Source organism: Halyomorpha halys, unplaced genomic scaffold, assembly GCF_000696795.3.
Source record: "Halyomorpha halys isolate HHAL.00 unplaced genomic scaffold, Hhal_1.1 Scaffold697.1, whole genome shotgun sequence".
NCBI classification, from domain to species: Eukaryota; Metazoa; Arthropoda; class Insecta; order Hemiptera; family Pentatomidae; genus Halyomorpha; species Halyomorpha halys.
Genome location: NW_027108775.1, coordinates 316,229 through 337,192, shown reverse-complemented (window position 1 = coordinate 337,192; position 20,964 = coordinate 316,229). Strand labels below are relative to the sequence as shown.

Here is a 20,964-nt window from a genome sequence, read left to right as displayed (position 1 = left end):
GTTTATTATTTTATATCTGTAAAAACAAATTTGGCTTAGAAATTTAGCTGCAAAAGTTTATCACAATCAATACTAAATCCATATCCAAAGAAAAAAAAACAATTTCTAGTAATTGCATTATAATAAGTATTTAATGGATTATTACAGAATAAATCTACAAGCAAGATGAAAATTTATAAATAAGCTATAAAAAATAATATTTACTTCACAGATAAGTTAATTATTTTAACGAAATACACAAACATAAAAGATGGATGTACTACAGTCAATCCCTCTAATCTCTAAACCGTAATCTGTCCCTCTCCCAACAGTTTGTTCTAAGAGCAGGATGTGAGAGTGTAATTGTTCCCACATAGAAGCTCAATTGACGTCTGAACAAGGGGAGAACACACTTAACATTTGACTATTCTTGATTGTGAATCCCACTTCAACAAAAAATATAGGCGTCATATATCAACAAAATATCATAAAGTTATTTTTAATTTAATGGTTGAATATATGCAAAAGAACCGAAACTTTACAAGTTAACTAAACTTAAATTTAGTTTGAAAGGACCTCAAAATGAGAATTTCATAAAAATATGGTCCCTCAAAAATTTAGAATTCCATCAAGATAAACTATTTTTAACGATACAAAAAGTTGCTCTGTTATATAATTGGCATTATTTATATAATATTTTATATTTACTTAAAGCCATAAAGGCATAAGAAAAAAAGTTTTTGGGATCGGCAGTAGTTAGTGAATGCTGTTTCTAGATCAACAGTTGTGCTTAGAGGTGATCCGGTCTATACCACTAGATTGTGTCCCACATTATACTATTACTTAAACTATTATTTTTATTACTCCACATTAGAGACTGGTTGTGCCCAAGGGGGAGGGTTCCACGAGCTCATAAATTTTAGTAGCCATTAAGGAATTTAATGTCTCTTTATGTATTCACCGTTTTATAGAAATCTATGTTTCCCTTAAAATTTATAATTGATTTCCAGAAATAAAAAATATACACTTTTTTATTAGGGATTTTTTCAGAAAAATTCTGATCATAACTGTTTTTGAACAAATGTTCATCATATAACATAGATGAAGGAAAAAATTTTTTTAAAAATCGATTCCTTCCATATAAATTAATACGTTAAATTACATTTTAATAACGTTAAAATACAGCAAACCTAAGCTTCCAATGTTTTTAATTTAGTTAAAATCTTGGTTATTATATGTTAACTTAATTAAAACTCTAATCTAAATATTAGAATATAGAATTTATTTATTTTCCCGTTATTATTTATGTCATTTAATTTTTTGAATCCATTATTGGAGTAAAGAACTAATTAACTGAAAAAATATTAATACATAATGGGAGGAAATATATGAAAACAATTTTTTCATGGAAAGAAGCTGTGAACAGTGAATAGAATAGTATTAAATCTACGTGGAATGGGAGACAGAGCGCTGGAAGCCTCAAGAGAGACGTTGTGACGCAGCCGGTACAGACCTCTGGAATGCAGAACCAAGGAAGCAAGAGGCTCTGGAGGCTGGACAGAAACGAGGGTCATCTAAAGCGCTTTCCAGACCTTACATATCCTGCCAACTCTCGAATATGACTCAACTAAACAACCGAAATCGTTTTCCACCTTTCCAATCCATTTATTATGGTCCTTGATACTGCTATGTAACATTCTTAGTATACTACTTATTTCATATCACTGAATAGTTAGTATGAATTACTTTAGCAATGTAGAACTAGTAAATTACACCTAGATTTAAACAAAAACATTTTATAAAATATTTGTTGGATTATCAATTTAAATCTCATTATCAAACTTAACACCTAGGTATATAATTTATAAACCAACTAATTCCGAAATTTCACCATTCTCTATTTATCATTAATTATTATTACTATTACAAATAACTTTTGGGGAAAGGTACTTATAAAAAATATAGCTATATAAGTTTAACAAACGAAAAATATTTATAGAAAAAGTAATTTAATTGTAATCTACATTAATCACGTAAGAAATAATTCAATTTAATTTTCACGTTAGAACACTATGTTAGAATTTTTCGCCAATTTCCATTCTTAAATTCTCACTGGAACTTTAATTAAAAGCTATTAAAAAAAGTGAATGGTTTCTAAACTTTGATAGAGTTAGTAAGTCAACGGATCGAGATGGTTCGAATTGGGTTTTGAAGATTTCGAAGTAGACATCAATACCCAAGTTAGTTGAATCTTAACTGTAAAACTGAAGTGATATTTTACAGTGGGACAAGGTAATTTCGTTTAACGCAAACATTTACTTAAAAATAGTCAAAAAGTATGTGCAGCTTAACCAATTGTGTGTTTTGAGTAGACTTTCTTGATAATATCATATTGTTCTTACAAAGGAGTATAATATCACTTATATTTCGAATGAATTAAAGAGTAGAAAAAAACATATCTAATGCCAGAGTTTTTAAGTGCAACCTAGTTTATTTAAACTACTTGTGTCGGCATTGCATACTTATAAAGAGATATTAATAATTTTGAAATCTATATGACTTTTTGTATAAAAGATTGTTATTTCAAGCTTCGCCAAATTTCTCAACGCAGTATGTAGTGAATCCAATGGTACAAGAGGCCACCAGGAATGGTCGCCACTGATCTCACAGATGCAAATTTTTATGCTTCGTTTCAATGCCGTTTCGACTGGTTCACCTCCCTCATCATCGCTCTCTTCCACGTGTTCCTGGGTCGTCCTGTAGATTCTAAACAAGTGCATGTTTCTCAATGGAATTGTTTTGCTTCCTTAAGGCGTGACCAATTCCTTTTCTTGATAACTGTATCTACGGGTTTGAAGAACTTCTGCTCTATGAGCTATGCTGTGCATCTAAAAACAAATAATTTTCTCAGGGCCTATATCTTTATTATTTATTTATTTATTTTTAGTGACCTTTCCATGTTTCTAATGCATATGGCAGTAATGAACAGTCATTTTTTCGAAACAGATACTATTTCGGTTCTTTGGAAAAAACCTTCTTCAAGACTGTATATAACGACTTCCAAAAATGGCGCTCATATCTCCCGGTGTTTATAGCAGTCAGCTACAGTTCCTTCAGATTCGGATAACACTTACACTCACATAGAAAGAAATACACCATTCTGGACACAATGTCATCTACAGTACATACCGTAGGGCCACTTTCTCTAGGGAGCCGCCCCAGAGAGTCCAGCTAGATGGTAGCCTCATAACATGGATAGACTAAATAGGCCAACAACTGAAACAAGCAACTTATGGAAACGAAAAAAAAAAACCCGGACTGATATATAAGTCGAATTCGGAACATTTAGACATTACAAGAGGGTAGAAGATTGAGGTTATAAAGGAGTATAGACTTGGCATTCTGATGATGCGATGGCCAGAAGTCGGTGAGCAGTGTATTCCGCTTAACTTATGATTTTTTCATTTCTCTCAGATTTAAGGAATATAATGTCTACACCCCGAATAAATCAAAAGAGTGTATTGAATTTTATTTATTTAAATATTTCCTTATAATTCTGCAGGTTAGAAACAGAACTGCCTTTCGTGGCAATTTTAAGTTTCGAAGATCAAGATCGAGTTCTCTTATACCTTATATCCTTAGTGCTTTTCAAAATTAATTCGTTGAAAGGTAAGACTATCTTTTTATTATTTATTATTATTATTCAGGACTGATTGAAGAAGGAGCAGGACGGAAACCAATATAAGTAAGAATATTCATGAAAACCTTTTTAATAAACATAAGAAATATCACCTATTTCAGTGTTGCACCCACAGAAACCTCGGCAATAGGTAAATGAAAAATAAATGTATCATCAACGTTACAAAGAAATTATAAATTGCTTCCAAATTGTGGAAGGCCCAGTGCCTAGTGTTAGTACAAGAGCCGGGAAGAAAAAAAGGCAGTCATCACACCACAATTTTTGATTACTTTAATGAAAACTATGAATGATTACTAGTCAAAACTGATGAGTCTGCCAAGTATAAGTAGGGGAACAAAGAATGGCGGCTGTTTCAAAACATGAATTTTTCATTCGGAGCTCGATATCTTAAAAACTACCAACAGCACTAGAAAATCTAAGAGAACTTTATTTAAAGAAGAGTAAATTTGCTGAAATAATAGCCCTAAAAGAGCTATTTACGTCCAATAGTTCTCGAGATATAGCTTTTTAAAAAACAAACTTTCTTAAAAAATTAGCTCTCATATTAAAGCTAGTTTAATGAGCTATAAAGTAGTTTATGATGTTTATCTTTGTAGGAGTAATAGTTTACATGAAATTTGCTAAAAGAAATTGATTTATAGTTGTTCGGACAAATTTTCATTTGCCAAATTTATATTCATATGTGATATTTGTATATAAATATAACTTTGGCACATAAACATTTTTTGAACTATAAAGCAATTTATTTTAGCAAATATCATAAAACTAATCTTTGTTACCCCTAACACACTAAACTACTTTATAGCTCATTAAACTATCTTTAATTTGAGTGCTAATAGACATCTGTACGTCAAATGGTTTTTGAGATATAAATTTTTCAATATAAATTCATTAACTGATGATCTTTTAGTACGTCCCATACAACATTTTTATGAAATGTTGCGTTTTAAAAAGCTAAATCTCGAAAACTATTTAACGTAAATAACTCTATTAGGGCTCATACTTTAGGAAAATTACTCTTCTTTAAATGACGTCCTCTTAGGTTTTCTTGTGTTGTTCCTACTTTTTAAGATATAGAGCTCGGAATTAACAATTAGTTTTTTTTTATCGCTTTGAAACAGCCGTCATTTTTTATTCTCCCTACCTATACTTGGAGGACTAGTCAATTTTGACTATTAATTATACATAGTTTTCATTATAGTAATAAAAAATTGGGGTAAGATAACTGCCTTTGTTCTCCTCTTGGACTCTTGTACTATGTGATTTTCTTATAGTAGGCGTGATGAATTAGAAGCAATACCAAGCAATAACTGAGTAAATTAGGTAGTGAACAAGCAAGGTCTTGAGTCATCTAGATGAATCACTTCACCAGGTGATTTACTTTCGTTTTTTACATGCAACATTACCCATTTTTAAGCTATATTTTAACTTTCAATTACCTACATATGGAATATATAGTAAGGCTACTATATATACACACTTTAAAATAACAATAGTTTTACTTAAAACATAATGTATTGGTCATACTAGAATCTTTCCCGTCAGCAAAGACATCAAAACCTACTTAAATCAATTAATTATTCAAACGAACTATTAATGAAACGAAGAAGATACAGTGCTGAACCAATCAGCGATTGTGTTGATTGCATGGCGCAACATGATGCTACAAAGGATCTCAGTTTAGAAATAGAGATTAGTACACCTTCTCTGAGCTACAATGGACGATTCAAGATTACTTACCGATCTGGAACACATGTAAGTTTCGCAAGTATTTTTTTCGGGGTTTCGATACGATTCTTGTTACCGTTGTATAACGATACGGCGGTACAGAAAACCGCATCGGGGCCAGGAAACTATAACAATTACCGATAGAACGCGAAGGAGCCGACCAATATGGTCTATGCTCTTGGTTTAATTTGTTAATTTACCTATTATTAATTCTGTTGCAATTGAGTGTTGTGGTAAACAGCGTTGCGTGTAGTTCAATGACTCCCCTTTCGAATGAGTGTATCATATATATATATTTTATTACGTATCAGGCAGACTGTTTAACAAATGTAATTTATAATTCACGTTAGATACCATAAGACAGTCATTCATAATATAAAATATTCATCATAATATTGTATTAGCTAATTATAGTTAACTATTAGAGCTTTCGAAGTCTAATATATCAACATATTGCTGTTTAAGTATAATGGCGCTACTGTAAAATTTTGTGAAATTGACTTTAAAACATAATTGTACTTACAAAATCTTTCCTTTGGCGAATTTTTATGTGCAATTTCACAAAGTTTACAATTGCGCTATTATTCTTCCGGAGGTGAAATATGTTTATATTCTACAATATACAATCCCATAAACATGCTTTTATCATTTTTCATGCAAAGTCATAAATCAACCTCATACTTTCAATGACATTTATTCCAAAGCATGTTCATAGACTGAATTAATAAATTTTTTAAATGAAATTATCAACAAAAGAGGAAACAAAACTTATTATTTAATTTATTATTTGTATTATATCATTTCACTATCATGAGAGACCCTCTTTGAACACAAATACCAAGTTCTGAACTGTCTTAACGATCGACAACGCAATTTGTTTGTAGTTTTTTCCTTAGCAGAATCTAAGTAATTCTATATGATGAATATAAGTAAAATCATTATTTCTCAGTTTATTTATCATAGGTGATTTAAGTTATGGAATATGATTGTTCCTTATTTATTTTATTTTTTTAATTGTGAGCTATTCCTAATGTATTTTGCTTAAAAGAGAATTCGATTCATGTGATATCTAAATTAATTCCATGTCTCTGAAAGTGTTAAATACAATAATACAATTATTCGTATTTTTATGCTTGTAGAAGATTATGATAAATTATGACATCATCAGAAGTATTAACAGAAAAAAAAAATGTTGACTATTTCAACAACCCAACACTTTTGGCAAGTTGACTTTCACCTTGATGTTTCAACAACGAAATTCCAGGTATGCAACTAGACAGTGTATGAAGTGTTTTGTCCTTCATTTGAACTACCTTCAACCATTATTTGAAATTTGAATTTAAAATATCGCATTAGGTACAAATAATATGGTGTTGGTAAGGTAGTTTGAAAGTAGTATAACACAAATTAAAAAAAAAAAATTAAATGAAATAGTTAATTGACTATATTATATTAGACATGGGCAGAATAACTTTCAACTTCTTTAGTGATTAATGTGAGGCTGTGAAAGTAAAATTATGATTGTCCTAGACAATGGCCGATATAAAAACAGAAACATTAAATATTTAAAATGAATTAATAAAAATAATGTTGAGGCTAAATTAAAAAAATAAACGGTATTATTATAAATATTCTTCAAATTTGATAATTCATTATGCCACTATTAAATAGTACTCAAATCTTATCCATAAGGGTGAATTATAGTCTATACTGTTAAAGAAATCAGATTTCTATGATTATCATATTCCAGTAATAAAATAATATTAGGTTTAAAATTATAGGTTAAATGAGGTTGATGGACCACAATGGTGCAAGACTTTCACGATGCAATACTGAGATAGTTAGCGTTCTGCAATACTTGGTATGTAGGATGATTCCCATTCGATGTTTTGCATGTCTAGCTGTTTTTTTTTTTATTGTTACTTTTAAAAAATAAAATTTATATTGTTCTATACAAAACATAGATGAATTGGGGTACTAAAAATAAAGAACAGCCAGTAATATAAACGTCACTAAATCCAATTTTTACCTTCTGTAGATTTTTATTGTATAATAGCATAACCGTTGTGTATTGGCTTGGCTGTACGAGTCTATTGTGCAAATAAGAGTGATAATGTAAGTCGTAACCCGGCTGTTGGAAGGTTTAGGGACCATTGTGATGGACTAGTACTAGGGATTGGACACAAAGCGGGGTTCCATTTAGTCACAGTGTTGGACGCTTTCATCTGCCCAGGTTAAATGTGATTGAGATGTTCTACTTTTGCTTTGAATCAATTGCTTCGGTTCTTTCTCCAGATTTCTAACAGGTGTTATAGCTGTCCATGGTGTTTGTGGAACTACATGGTACTGCAGTAGGAGTAAGGGGAACACTTGATGCAAGATTACAAAAAATATACCACAAATTCTGTTGTAGACAACCTAGATCAATTTATACTAAACCAATAAGTTCGAATCCATTCAAATATTTATATGAATACAAATTAGATTATTTAAGTTAAGACTAATAAACAAAAAAATTGTTAATTAACGTTGCATTATTTTATTGTGTTATGGTAAGGTCTCTTCCCTTCACAAAATCCATCTTTAAAATATCTTCTTTAACATTCAATTATTCTACTACACAATAATCTAGAGAACATTTTAGCGACTTGTAGCTCAGTTTTATAAAAAAAAAAAAAAAAATTGAAGGCCAATGTCATGAAGTATCAACACAACAAACGCAGAGGGAAAAAATTAGGTTCTACTAAAAATGACATAGAAAAAAACGTCCCTCATTGGAAGAATGTTAACAGCATTTCTGTATTCCCTTGCGTTCATTGTTACTAATGTTTATTGACATGATAAATGTATTATTTTAGTTTAAACTGGAGTTTTAATCCCATGTAATCATGAAAATTACTCAGAAAAAACCTTTATGGGCAATTTAAAAAAAAAAAACGTGAGATTTAAAACTAATTGCCATCAAGTTAGTAGCTTACATAATTATTATATCTGTATCCTCTTTAACATTAATTAGTACGCAACTTAGGTTAGGTTGCCCAGCTATGTTATGAGCTGAAACATTTTGAGAGTGGAAAATTCTGGGATTATTTTGTCTGGAACTAGAAAGCCTCTTAGAGTTAAAGAAAAATATAAGATTGAGATATTAAAAAATATAATAATAATAATAATAATAATAAGTAAAAAGAGAGGCTCAATCTCAATTAAAGGAATAAACAATCCTCCAGTGAATTCAATCAAGACCTAAACCTAAATCCTCAAGGACGACATGGCACAATCCTCCATTCTACGTTTTGGTCAACCCTTAAGAGATTTGTGCAGACTATCCTTTTAGTGATTCACTCCTAAATCATTTCAACAGACTAAGATGCCAATTTCATTTAACGTAAAGATATTACCTCAATTATATTTACTGAGTCCAGTTGAATTCGGCGTTTGCCGTATTAATGTTTCATAATTTTCTGTAATCATTTAAATTCTCTGAATGACTCGCCTTTCTTCAATCCAAATATTCTACGTAATAATTTATCTTTAAAAACATTTGAACTAAAACAATGATCTTCTCTGAATGAATGCGGTCAAATTCAGCAACGATACAAAATCACAAAGACGTACAAATGTAACAATTTTAAAAATTCAATATTATAATTTTTTTTTAAAATAAACTGAAAAGTTATTTTAATGAAATAATCACCTTTTCTAATACTAAACATAATTAAAATTAATATACTATTAAATCTATTTTAAAAATTTCTTTGGAATTTTCGTCTCATTAAATATAATATCGAAGCAACGTGGAGTTTCGGCCACATTAAGCAAATCCTGACTTATAACATATCTTTATGGAAGTTTTCTTTTTATATATAAATTGTGAAGTGAAATACCAATTGTATACTTTTCATTCTTTATTCTTTTATATTCTTAAGACGCATATCAATATGAAGAACGTCTGAGGAATATTATTAAATTATATCGTTAAGAAAGTTAAAAATATGAGTAACATAAATCGAAAATGTAATAAAAGGATACATAGAAGGAATGAAAGTTTATTTTTCTATGCATGAATAGTAAATATTTTACGAACAAAATTAATTTCCATTGGTATTTGGTAAATCAAAATGTGTGTAATTATGAAAAGGCCATTATAAAAATACATTTCAAATTAAAAGTAATTCATAATCGAGAATGTCCATATGGCAAATTTGTAGAATGACCACACCGTTAAAATTTTTATTAATTAAAGGAATAAATAATTCAAATTTAGAAACAACTTCTAAGTCACACTAATTTCGAGGATTAAGATGCTGTACCATTATTTCATTGATGTTGGAAAGAAGAGTTGAAGTGGCAAAAGGAAGTAATTAAATTCAATTGATGCGCCTTATGTACACAACTAAAATGTAAGCAACCTGCCAATAAACGTTTAGTTGAAAGTTGTTTGTTTGAGGAGCAGACGCACGCACACCTTCCAGAAACTTCAACGCCGCTGACTGCCAACGGAAATTCAAACTTTCAAAATATTTTCAAAAATATAAAATAGCCAACTATATAGCAAAATATTAAGAAACAAAAATCACAAATGAAGGGGAAAAAGCTATTAATCTGTAACGACAGTAAAATGACTATTAATTTCAAGGATTTCTGAACTGTCTATTGTGATGACATAACTAACAAAAATAAATGAAAAAACCGATCTGAATATTATAATTATATAACAAAATTTCAAATACAAACAAACGTATTTCACGGTGGCAGCAGAAAAATAAATAGAGGGAGAATGAGTATCTAAGTCGTTGACAAACTAGTTTTTTTTTCTCCGACTCAGGCAACTCAGCGCCCTCGAACTATATTCTAGTGTTTACATTTACTAAATTTAAAATTATCAGCAATTTATTGTTTGATTTTTAAAATTTAATAAAAATCACAAATGAAATAAATTCATTAAAGAATGAGAATACAAACATATACACGTCTTGTGTATATTACAGCACTTTTTAACGATAAGTTCCGAAGTTGAGGTGCGGTGGTTGAAGAGTATGGTACTTCAGGCAGATTTTGTAATCCGGAACCGTTCTGGCATATTAGAAGAATAGAATTCTTATATTAGAGAAAAAATAATGACACATACTGAAGCGAATCACACATTAACAATTTCTGCAACTTTCTTCCCACGTGGAACATCTGCTCTAGAAGGAGCTGAAAGATGAAGTGTTTGGCCAGGAGGGACCAGAAGATGTTGACATGCTAGAAGGGAATGTTCCTACCTGATCTGGGAACTGGTGATCCATGGCTCGATGGTGACAGGCCGAGGCAGACTGGCATAGCTTGGTGAGGAGTTGGCGCTCCTAGCGCAGTTGGCACTCCTACCGCAGGGGGCGCTCCGAACCACGTCAGGGACCTCCCCACCTGCAATCAGGAGTCTTTGGTCCGCGGCTGGACGGGGAGTATCAGTATCATAAGCGAGTGAACCGGCTCCTTGTCCGCAGAATTCTTAGTCCGTGTCACTACTGAAACTTCGACCATCCTAACAGCTACGCTAAGTAAGTCGCATATAAACCAAATGGGGCTTAGCTGAACATATTTTGAAATTTCTATTTATCCACAAGAAGATGATACATGCCAACAGAAAACCAAATTATTTGTGTTTATATTTTAACATTTTTTAAAATGTTTCAGAAGCATATATTAAAATTACGATTTTTTTTTTTTTAGTAAAATTTACAACTTTATACTAAAATACAATTAGTAATTGTGATTACTTACGATTTAGTACTCATGATAAAGATAAGTTTAGTACTTCAATTACTATGTTAAATTAAAACGTCCCGTGGCAATCTTCTTTTCAGACGCCTAGATAGTTATCAGGGATTGTGGCGGATGTAAGGTTAAGAACCAGAGGGTAAGGATTTTGGAAATAAATTCGGGCCACATTTCCAACAAATGGGATGTTGAGGTCTTAATAGATAAGTTTATTTGTAATATGTAGCAATAAGAATTTTGGATTGTGAGGTTTAGATACAGGAGGAATTTGATGGTTTCTGGTGGAGCCCCAAAGCTCAATACCACCAAATAGATCTGATAATCATGGTGCATATAAGTTTTTAAAAATTACAATACTAAAAAAAATTATTTTGTATGAATTTAACGTATTTAATCATTTAATATAAATTATTTCAAAATGTGGGCTCGTTCAAAGCGGTTTATTGATTTTATTTTAATTTATCAATTTTAATTCTACAGGAAACCACCCTAATTGAACCATAGTAGAGGATCAAGTTTTCATTTTGTAGGACCGACACAGAAATAAAAGTCGACCCCCACTCCGGCCGAATTCGAACCGGCGCCACTGCAGTTCCGAATTTGCCAAGATCTACTCCTCAACTCAGGTAATCATGTTGCTCAGTCTTTTGTAATGGATTGGAAGTTTAGACCGTTTGTAAACAAATTTTAAGGATCAAACCTTCCCTCCCTAAAAAAAAGTTTAAACATTTTCTCCGGAAGATTATAGAGCATATAAATATTTGAGACCGTGCCGAATGTCAAGTCAACTAGTTTATCGAAAATATTTTTTTGTGTGTGATTTACCATTTAAATAATTTATTAATAAAATAATGCTTACCTCTTAGCTGCATGCTTACCCTTTTCTTTTCCCCATCTCACCATATATGTTTTTGGTAATAAGATTCGAATAATCCTGCGAATTTAGGAAATAACTGCTTAAGATGTGATTTTAGAATATTTTTTTCGTTTTTAGCATTTGTAAAAACACAAGAATCGTAGGTTTCAGAATAAACCAGGATTTTGAACTCACTGTGCAATGCCTGAAGTGGCCGTATAATTGCTTAATAAACAAATAACCATTGGGATAATCAGTCCTAAACGTAGGGGTTGGGCGAAACGTATCCATGCCATCCTCATCCGAGTGGATTGTGTCAAGACTTCCACTTGAAGGCCTGGTTTGGTTCAGTGCAGGGAGGAATGTAAGTGAAGATTAGTAGTGTCAAACCTTCTAGTAGAAGATCCTGGTAGAAAAAAGTAAGATGTTTCACCGCAATTTTTTTATTATTGTAATAAAAACTACGTAGAATTACTAGTCAAAATTGATGAGTCTGCCAAGTATGGTTAGGGGAATACAAAATAGCAGCTGATTCAAACTGTTAAAAAAAATTAATTTTTCATTCGTAGCTCCATATCTTTGAAATTACTCACAACAATAAAAAAATATCATTTAAAGTAGAGTGAATTTTTTACAATATGAGCCCTATTTAAATTATATATACTATATATTTATTAGTATATATAGTAATATAATTATATATTTAGATTATATAAATCTTTATTTCAGGAACCATGAGGCTTAAAGATGTCTATTAGCACTCAAATTAAAGCTGTTTTAATGTACTATAAAGTACTTTCTGTCATTTATCTTCGTAGGAGTAATAGTTTTTCATGATATTTGCACATGAAATTTTGTCCAAACAACTAGAAATCTATTTATTTTAGCAAATATCATGAAAACCAGCACTCGTACGAAGACAAACCTCATAAAATACTTTTTAGCACATTAAACTAGCCTTCCTTTGATTGCTTGCCGACTTCTGTACGTTCAATAGTGCCTGAGATATAGATTTCCCAGAATAAATTTACTAAGAACTGATTTTTCAGTACATTTTTTTATGAAACGTAGCTTTTTAGAAAAAAATATCGTATCTCGGAAACTATTGAACGTAAAAAAGTCTGTTAAAGCACATACTTTAGTAAATTTACTCTACTTTACTCGATGTTCATAAGTAGTATGTTTCTTTCTGAACGGGAAACCTAATCATGGTATCCTAATCTTGACATAATATTATAATTTTAATAATCATATAAAAATGAAAAATATGCTGATCAGATTGGTGAGTCATTGCATACGTATAAAATTATTTATTTTTAAACAGTATCCATGGGAAATGGGTTAATATTTTAACACATAAATTAAAATATTTTACGTGAATTTTGCAATAAGAATTAATTTATAGTAAAATAACAAATAAAAATAATAATGTTCCACATAAAATGACTTTTAATGAATGCATAATCGAAGATAAAAATAGATAGTAGGAAGATAGTCCGGGTGGCTGTCAATAAAGGTATCAAAAAAGTAGAAGAAAACTATTTATTGTTAACCAACTTAGTTATCTTATACTATTTTTATTCCTTTATTGACCGCCACTTGGACTATCTTCTTCCAATAAAAATAGATAATACTGGTATAAATATCATATTATTATATTTATAATAACTGTAATATTGTTAATTGATAATCAAAAATAGATTTATTTGTTTATTGAATCAAATTATGACTTCAACTTTTTATTTTTCGAATTGGAACCTCCCCTCTCAAGCCATAACTAAGGGGCCCCGAATATTACATCGTCCGTGGCCCCACAACTTGGATCCACCACTGTCCGTCGAAGTAATCGAAGTAAAAAACTTTGGTTTATCACTAGCCAACTTTCAGAAAAAAATTATGAATTATTCACTCCTACCTCATTTCGATTTTAAATATAAGAATTATATAAAATTGCTCATAGATTTTTTTTGCATGAACCACAGACAGGTCCTATTAGTACAAGAGCCAGGAAGAAAAAAAGGCAGTTATCTCACCTCAATTTTTTATTGCTTCAATAAAAACTATGTATAATTACTAGTCAAAATTGATGTGTCTGCCAAGTACATAAAATCTACCACTAGAAAATCTCAGAGAACATTATTTAAAGAAGAGTAAATTTGCTGAAATATTAGCCCAAAAAGAGCTATTTACGCCCAATAGTTCTCGAGATATAGCTTTTTAAAAAGCAAAATTTCTTAAAAATCTACTGAAAGATTAGTAGACTGTTAATTTATTTTGAAAAATTTACATCTCAAAAACCATTTGACGTACAGATGTCTATTAGCACTCAAATTAAAGCTAGTTTAATGAGCTATAAAGTAGTTTATGGTGTTTATCTTCGTAGGCTATTACTCCTAAATAGTTGTTCCGACAATAAATTTGATTTATGAAAAACATTATTTCAGAAACCATTAGACGTACCGATGTCTGCCAGCGCTCAAATTAAAGCTTGTTAAATTTACTATAAAAAGGTTAATTATGTTTATTTTTGTAGGAGTAGTAGTTTTTATGATATTTGACAAAATAAACTCACAAAATGTTAATTTCTAGTTGTTCGTATAAAATGTTGGATTTTTGAAAAAATATATCTATAAAGTATAATAGTATCTATAAAGTATACTATAAAGTAGTTTATGACACATATCTTCGTAGGGGTAGTAGTTTTTATGATATTTGTATATAAATATAACTTTGGCACATAAACATTTTTTGAACTATAAATCAATTTATTTTAGCAAATATCATGAAAATTACTACTCCTGCGAAGATAAACTTATTAAACTACCTTATACCCCATTAAACTAGCTATAATTTGAGAGCTAATAGACATCTGTACGTAAAATGATTTTTGAGATATACATTTTTCAAAATAAATTCACTAACTGCTGATCTTTTAGTACGTCCCATACAACATTTTTATGAAATGTTGCTTTTTAAAAAGCTATATCTTGAAAACTATTTAACCTATATAACTCTATTAGGGGTCATATTTTAGCAAATTTACTCTTCTTTAAATGACGTTCTCTTAGGATTTCTTGTGTCGTTCCTACTTTTTAAGATATAGAGCTCCGAATGAAAAATTAGTTTTTTATTTATTTAAACCGAACAGCGATTTTTTATTCCCCAACCTATACTTAGCAGACTCATCAATTTTGAATATTAATTATACATAGTTTTCATTAAAGTAATAAAAAATTAGGGTGAGATAACTGCCTCTTTTCTCCTCTTGGACTCTTGTACTATATTGACAAGAAACAGCACATACCTAGAGACCTGTTCATGATATGACAGGATATGAGGAATTTCTTGTTTTCTTCAACAATATACGAGAGAATATCGCATAGCAAAATAATAAGTTTATTCCTTGATTATCTGATTTTTTAAATTATTTTAACCCATTTTTTCACCTGGAATACTGATGTATTTAATTAATCATCTCAAAAAAGTTTTTTTTCATTTATTGCAATGGTAGAAATAGAAAATATCATTAGGTCGGATCCGTCACGAATTGGAAGAACAACTTATTGACATGTTCCACTTAAGAATGGACAATACCTAAAATTTCCAACAATTTTGACGATTTCCAGACCAAGTATTTCCTAAAATTTACACTTTTCCCATGTACCTTTCAAAAGCTGACCTCTCTAAATGGCGTTGAAAGGGGTGTTTGAATATAATAACCTTTTTGAAACATGTTTAACTTCAATTTTCACAGTTTGGAGTAGGTTATCAAATTATCTAACTGCTTAAATGTTTTAATTAAATATATGCAAACTGAATAAGACAGGAGTTTGCCCAATGCAATAAATATCTTATTATAAGCATTAATGTGTCTTTGCAAATTAGTGGCTAAGTTTTGACCGTGAATATTATATGAGGGAAAGAAGTGAGAAAGAGAAATAAAATATATATACGCCAAAAGGAGTAACATTGTCGGTTGCATTAATCCTTTTGGTTAATATAATTTTATATTTTACTTTTAACTGTTGTAATATTTATTTTATTACGTATTTCTCTTTTTTTTTCACAATTTTAATTTTTACATATATTTACTAACTGGATTTTATTATATATGTCTATATAAGTATATCATTTTCTTTTTTCTTCCTATAATTTTAATATTACTATCCACTGGCTCATTACCAGTGATGCGGCGAGAGGGATGCGTTGGGATCTCTTAGGCTCTGCTCTACCCCTCACACGTGGGGGATAGAGTGGGCTCAGGGATCCTCAGGTCGATTGTGTAAATATTGTATATATTATTTTATCATTATGTTTTTTTATTTATTTTTCATACATATAGTTTGATTATGTTCATCTTGTCTATTCTTTTGTTTGTATATATTTTAAGAGAGTTTTTTTTAATTATTTTTTTATTTTATTTTTTTTTTTTTATTTTAGTATGTATGAGATCATTCATCACTATTACCTATTGCCCACAACTGTGTGGCAGATTGTAATATCTATCAATAAATAAATCTATCTAAAAAAAAAAATATTACTATATTCTCACACCGTTTTTATCTTCTCATATTTATAATATACAGTTTTTTCCCTTACTACTTGTACATCTATTTAATTTATTTTCTTCTTATTTTTTAGTTATTTTGTTTTTATTTTCATTAATGATTTTTATCTTAGTTTTTTGTACTAAACTCTGATGAATGTCTGAAATTCTACCCGAAACTTTAGCACCAATAATATAAATTTTACTGCTTTGCATTCTTCACTGACAAAATATTTTCTCAAGATGAAATTTTGGTTATTAGCCATGAATAAAGAACTTCAAAACAATTTGTACGTGTTATCATACTAATAATTCTTATTGTAATGTTTTATGATAACAGTATAACAAAAAGTCTTTAAACAGTTTTAGCCTACCGTACCAGTTGGGGCATGGTAGTATTCTTTGCTTTTGATTGATGCAATCAAAATACTTAACGATCTTAGTTTCAACCTGAAGTAATTATAATTATTTTCTAATTATTAAAAAATGAATGGATTTTCTTGCTTTCAACATTCTATTGAGGCATTTGCAAATGTGAAGTTAATTAGCATCATCAATTACTCCTTCACTAAGAGTTCTTCTGTAGCAGAGAAGTTTCTTCTCACAGTTTTTTTTAACAGTCCATGTTTGCACTTAAGAAGCGGAAATGACCGACAATGTTCTTCATGTGTGGGCGAAACTGGCCTGTTTCCTCATGAAATAGCTACTACTATGTACAGTTTTTCTCTCTTAAACTGTATAGATTAATTATATCATAGTTAACGATTAATATTTATATATAAAAAATCCAATGTTATAAAAATTTAAACAAAAGAAATTGTAAAATGGATTTTACATATGAGTCACATAAAGAGAAAATATTGTATATTAAGATTGACTGAATTAATAAAATAGCTAAAAATTTTATAATACTTTGGGCGGTATTACTTACTCAAAATTCTTTGACAAAGATCTTTTATAAAAGAAGTTTGAAGAGAAATATTTCAGTGTAATAGCTCAACTTTCATAAAAGAAAACATTTATAAAAGATCTTATCGAAGCTAGGCTCTTCGTACTATATTTTATTAAAGATAGGATGAGAATTCCTTACCAATGTACTGTTACCTATTACAGTAGACTTAGAACAACAATACTGCCACGGCAACTATTTACAGTTTTTACCATTGCAGGACCTGTTACTTAACAGTGCTTCTTAACATTGTGTAAAAGAGTTTTAACGTTACAGTAGCTTCACTGTCACTGCACGTATTGTTAACTACCACATCAGGCCCTGTAATACTGCAACAAAATGGAGATATTATCGGGACAGTAAATACTGTTTTGAAGATCACTGTACACCATGGCAGTGTTATCTCCATGTAATGTAATTTAGCTCCAGGTTTCATGGACTTCAGAAATGTATTTCGGAAATGATTATTTTTCTTTTTAATAATGCATAAAGCATTTTAAAAAAAAATTAAAAACAGTGAAACGGAAATAATTATATAACTGCCTATTTTAGAAATAAATATTTTTTTTTTTTTTTTAACGAATAATTATTTATTTGATGAATAGTTATCTAAAGAAATAAATACAAGATTTGATGAATAGTCATAATTTTGGAAATAATAATTTCCTAAATAACCCTTTAATTTATTCAATAAATATATTAATCAAACTGTGCCAAGGTCTACTTTCTACCATACTAAACGTTAATGGAATCTTTTACGTTATGTAATAGCAATATTTTGAGTTTTAAGAAAATGCTATTCTTTGACATATATCTTTTATAAAACATCTTGATCATATAACTTTGATATGTAAGTACTGACATAACCCCAAACATACCGGAAAATCATTTATAAATTGATAAGTGTTTTGGTAAACTGATCTACTGCTGTGACTATGAATGATGGTCTGATCTCACATTACCGTCTAATATTGATTTTTTTTAGCGGGTCACTGAAGAGGATCTAGGAGGGTGAATTCCGGAGAGCGAATTTGTTGATCGGGTGAATTAAAAAATTGTGAATGGTTGAAATTGGGGAGCAGAAATGAGAAGGAAAAATAGGAATGAATTGAAACATTTGTATTTGTTGTACAGACCGAAATTGAATGTAAAAGGAAACTGTAGGGGACAAAATTGTTTATTATTGCATCTCTTTTTTTCTGATTATACCACGTATGTACAATTTATATATGTCCGATTACGGATTGATAAGTATGCTGTGTGAGATAGCAACCTGATGTATTTAGGCAGCATAGATAAATAAAGTATTTCTCTCTCTCTCTCTAGTACGAAGAGACTAACTTTTATGAAAGCTATTTTTTTTCCAAAGCTGAGCTATTATACTGCCTTATTTCTTGCCCAACTTCTTTTATTGAAGTGATAAAAACTTTCTTTATACTTCAAATGTTCCTTTGAAGGATAGTTAATGATATTCAAATTCCTCGGGTAACACTGTTTTATTTTATTGAAATGCAGAGTTGATTACAACATAACCTAAGTAATAATCACGTCAATAAAATAGAAAGCTCCATCAGCAACATTGCAACGCTTCCGCATACAATTTATATTCAACATCAGATACATGCCTGAGAAAATATTTTTTATTCTATATTATCATTCAAGAAATCCGGGGCTCACAACAGTAAATCATTTAGTTGCATTGGAGAAAGAGCTTTTTGTATACAGCCAATACTAACTTTATCTTGTTCTAATAAAAGGATAAGGAATGAAAGATTTAGGCGATGTCAAGTGGTTGACAAAAAGTTAGATATGGTTTAGTACAGAGGTGATTTAAATATTGAGGAGTAAGGAGTAGTAAAGATGCACAAATTGTGACATGATATCCTAGAAGAAATTATGAGATTTAAGGTGCATGAATATGGGACAGTGGTCCCGAAATGTTGTACCATGTGGTGATAATTTTAATAAAAATTTCATTAAACCTTTAACCTCAAAAGAAATTTTTTTTTATGATTTAAATATTTTTTAGGGATTACTCTCGTTAGGTAGTACCATGATGTAAACTTATGCTGGATCGAGTACAGCAAGGTTATTTCAAAATCTTCAAAAGAAGAGAACGCCTTAAGGAGTCTATTTGGTGGCAAGCGTATTCAGAAGATGTGAGAAACCTAGTGCATAATTACATTTCTAGCAAAGAAAAGGCCTAGTATAAAAAAATTCAAATTCCGAAACTTTCGGTAAAACTAAATTCGACCGAATGGGAAATATAAGAATTATAGAAGAAAGAGGAGAGGAACCTGTTGAAATTATAGAAAAATACATAGAAAAGAATTGACGTGGTTAGGTCGTGTGCAAAGAATGACGGTCAATTCAAAGTATTCAGGAGTCAAAGACTGAAGGAAAACGACCAAGTGGATGACCGAGGAATAAGAGAGAGGATCTCATATCGGATCTGCCAAGAAACACACGAATCACTCTTGGTGAAGTCAAGAAGTTGGTAACGGATAGAGAGGTATTTGAGAAATGGATCCAGGCTGCCCCGACACCGTAAGGGTTGGTTAAAGAAAAAGAAGCAAAGAAAACTGCAGGAATAGATCAAAACCTCTTTCAGTCAAAGCACTGCCCAAAAACCATTGGGAAACAGCAGCAACTGATTAACTACAATCCTTAAGGTTTTTTTAATTAATAGAGCAGGATTATTACTTAAGATCGGTGGAACTACAACAAAATAGGGTGACTTCGGGGGCAGTCATAAGACAACATTGGAGAAAGAGCTTAAAATCACTTTAAAAAAAATGTATGCCTGAGATGGTTCTCCATACTTTCTGAGATCCGAAGGAGGTTCTCAGTTTAGGTACATAAGATTCTCTCCAAAAGTTTGCAAAATAATATGGTGTTCATCACATATGTGTCTTCACTATCCTTAGGCCAATGGTGCAACTGAGAAATTAGTTCACATCGCCAAGATGATTTCGTGAAGAACGAAATACCTCCATATAAATTGGGTCGTCACTAGCTCAGCTTTTATATGGAAGGAACCAACGAACAACTCTTTTCTAGGCAAATAGTTTTCAAGAAGTCACTAAGAAAAAGGTACAGATAATGCATTGAAATTAATAAAAATATTGACATCAGAAGACGGTTACGAAACTGAGATCACTTAAGACAAATAAAAAGATAAAAAGGTCTGAATCAAAGGTATGGAAAAGTATGGAGTGATACTGGAGTCAGGGGTAACGCGCCTGTCTGCCCACCCAAAGGTAGCCAGTTCGAGTCCCCGGCCCTATCTGAGATATTTTCGAGCATATAATTATACAATACTCACTCACAGCCTCTCCCCGGGCATTTGTGAGACCCGTTAGCCAATGGGAGGCACTCACAAAAATAGGCGTGGGAATGATGAACCCACCTTATGAAAACCACGTCATGAAACGCTCGATGCATTT

The 20,964-nt window shown here is 30.7% G+C and overlaps 2 protein-coding genes across 7 annotated transcripts in view; one reads left to right on the top strand and one right to left on the bottom strand.

Annotated features, from left to right (window-relative positions):
* The window catches only part of Dhap-at (dihydroxyacetone phosphate acyltransferase), a 96,258-nt gene that overhangs the window by 18,601 nt on the left and 56,693 nt on the right, over positions 1–20,964 (top strand). For 3 of the 6 annotated variants that reach the window (XM_014428164.3, XM_014428158.3, XM_014428163.3), the window contains exons 1-2: positions 10,842–10,947; positions 11,648–11,793. The exons of 2 other annotated variants lie outside the window; for them this stretch is intronic. The gene's annotated coding sequence lies outside the window, so the exon portion shown is untranslated. Of the gene's footprint in view, positions 1–10,841; positions 10,948–11,647; positions 11,794–20,964 lie in introns of those variants that run through there. One more of the 6 variants, XM_067047108.1, reaches the window with a different exon arrangement.
* Positions 1–20,964, bottom strand: part of pyd (polychaetoid) — a gene marked incomplete in the record, with an annotated part of 191,643 nt that overhangs the window by 155,891 nt on the left and 14,788 nt on the right.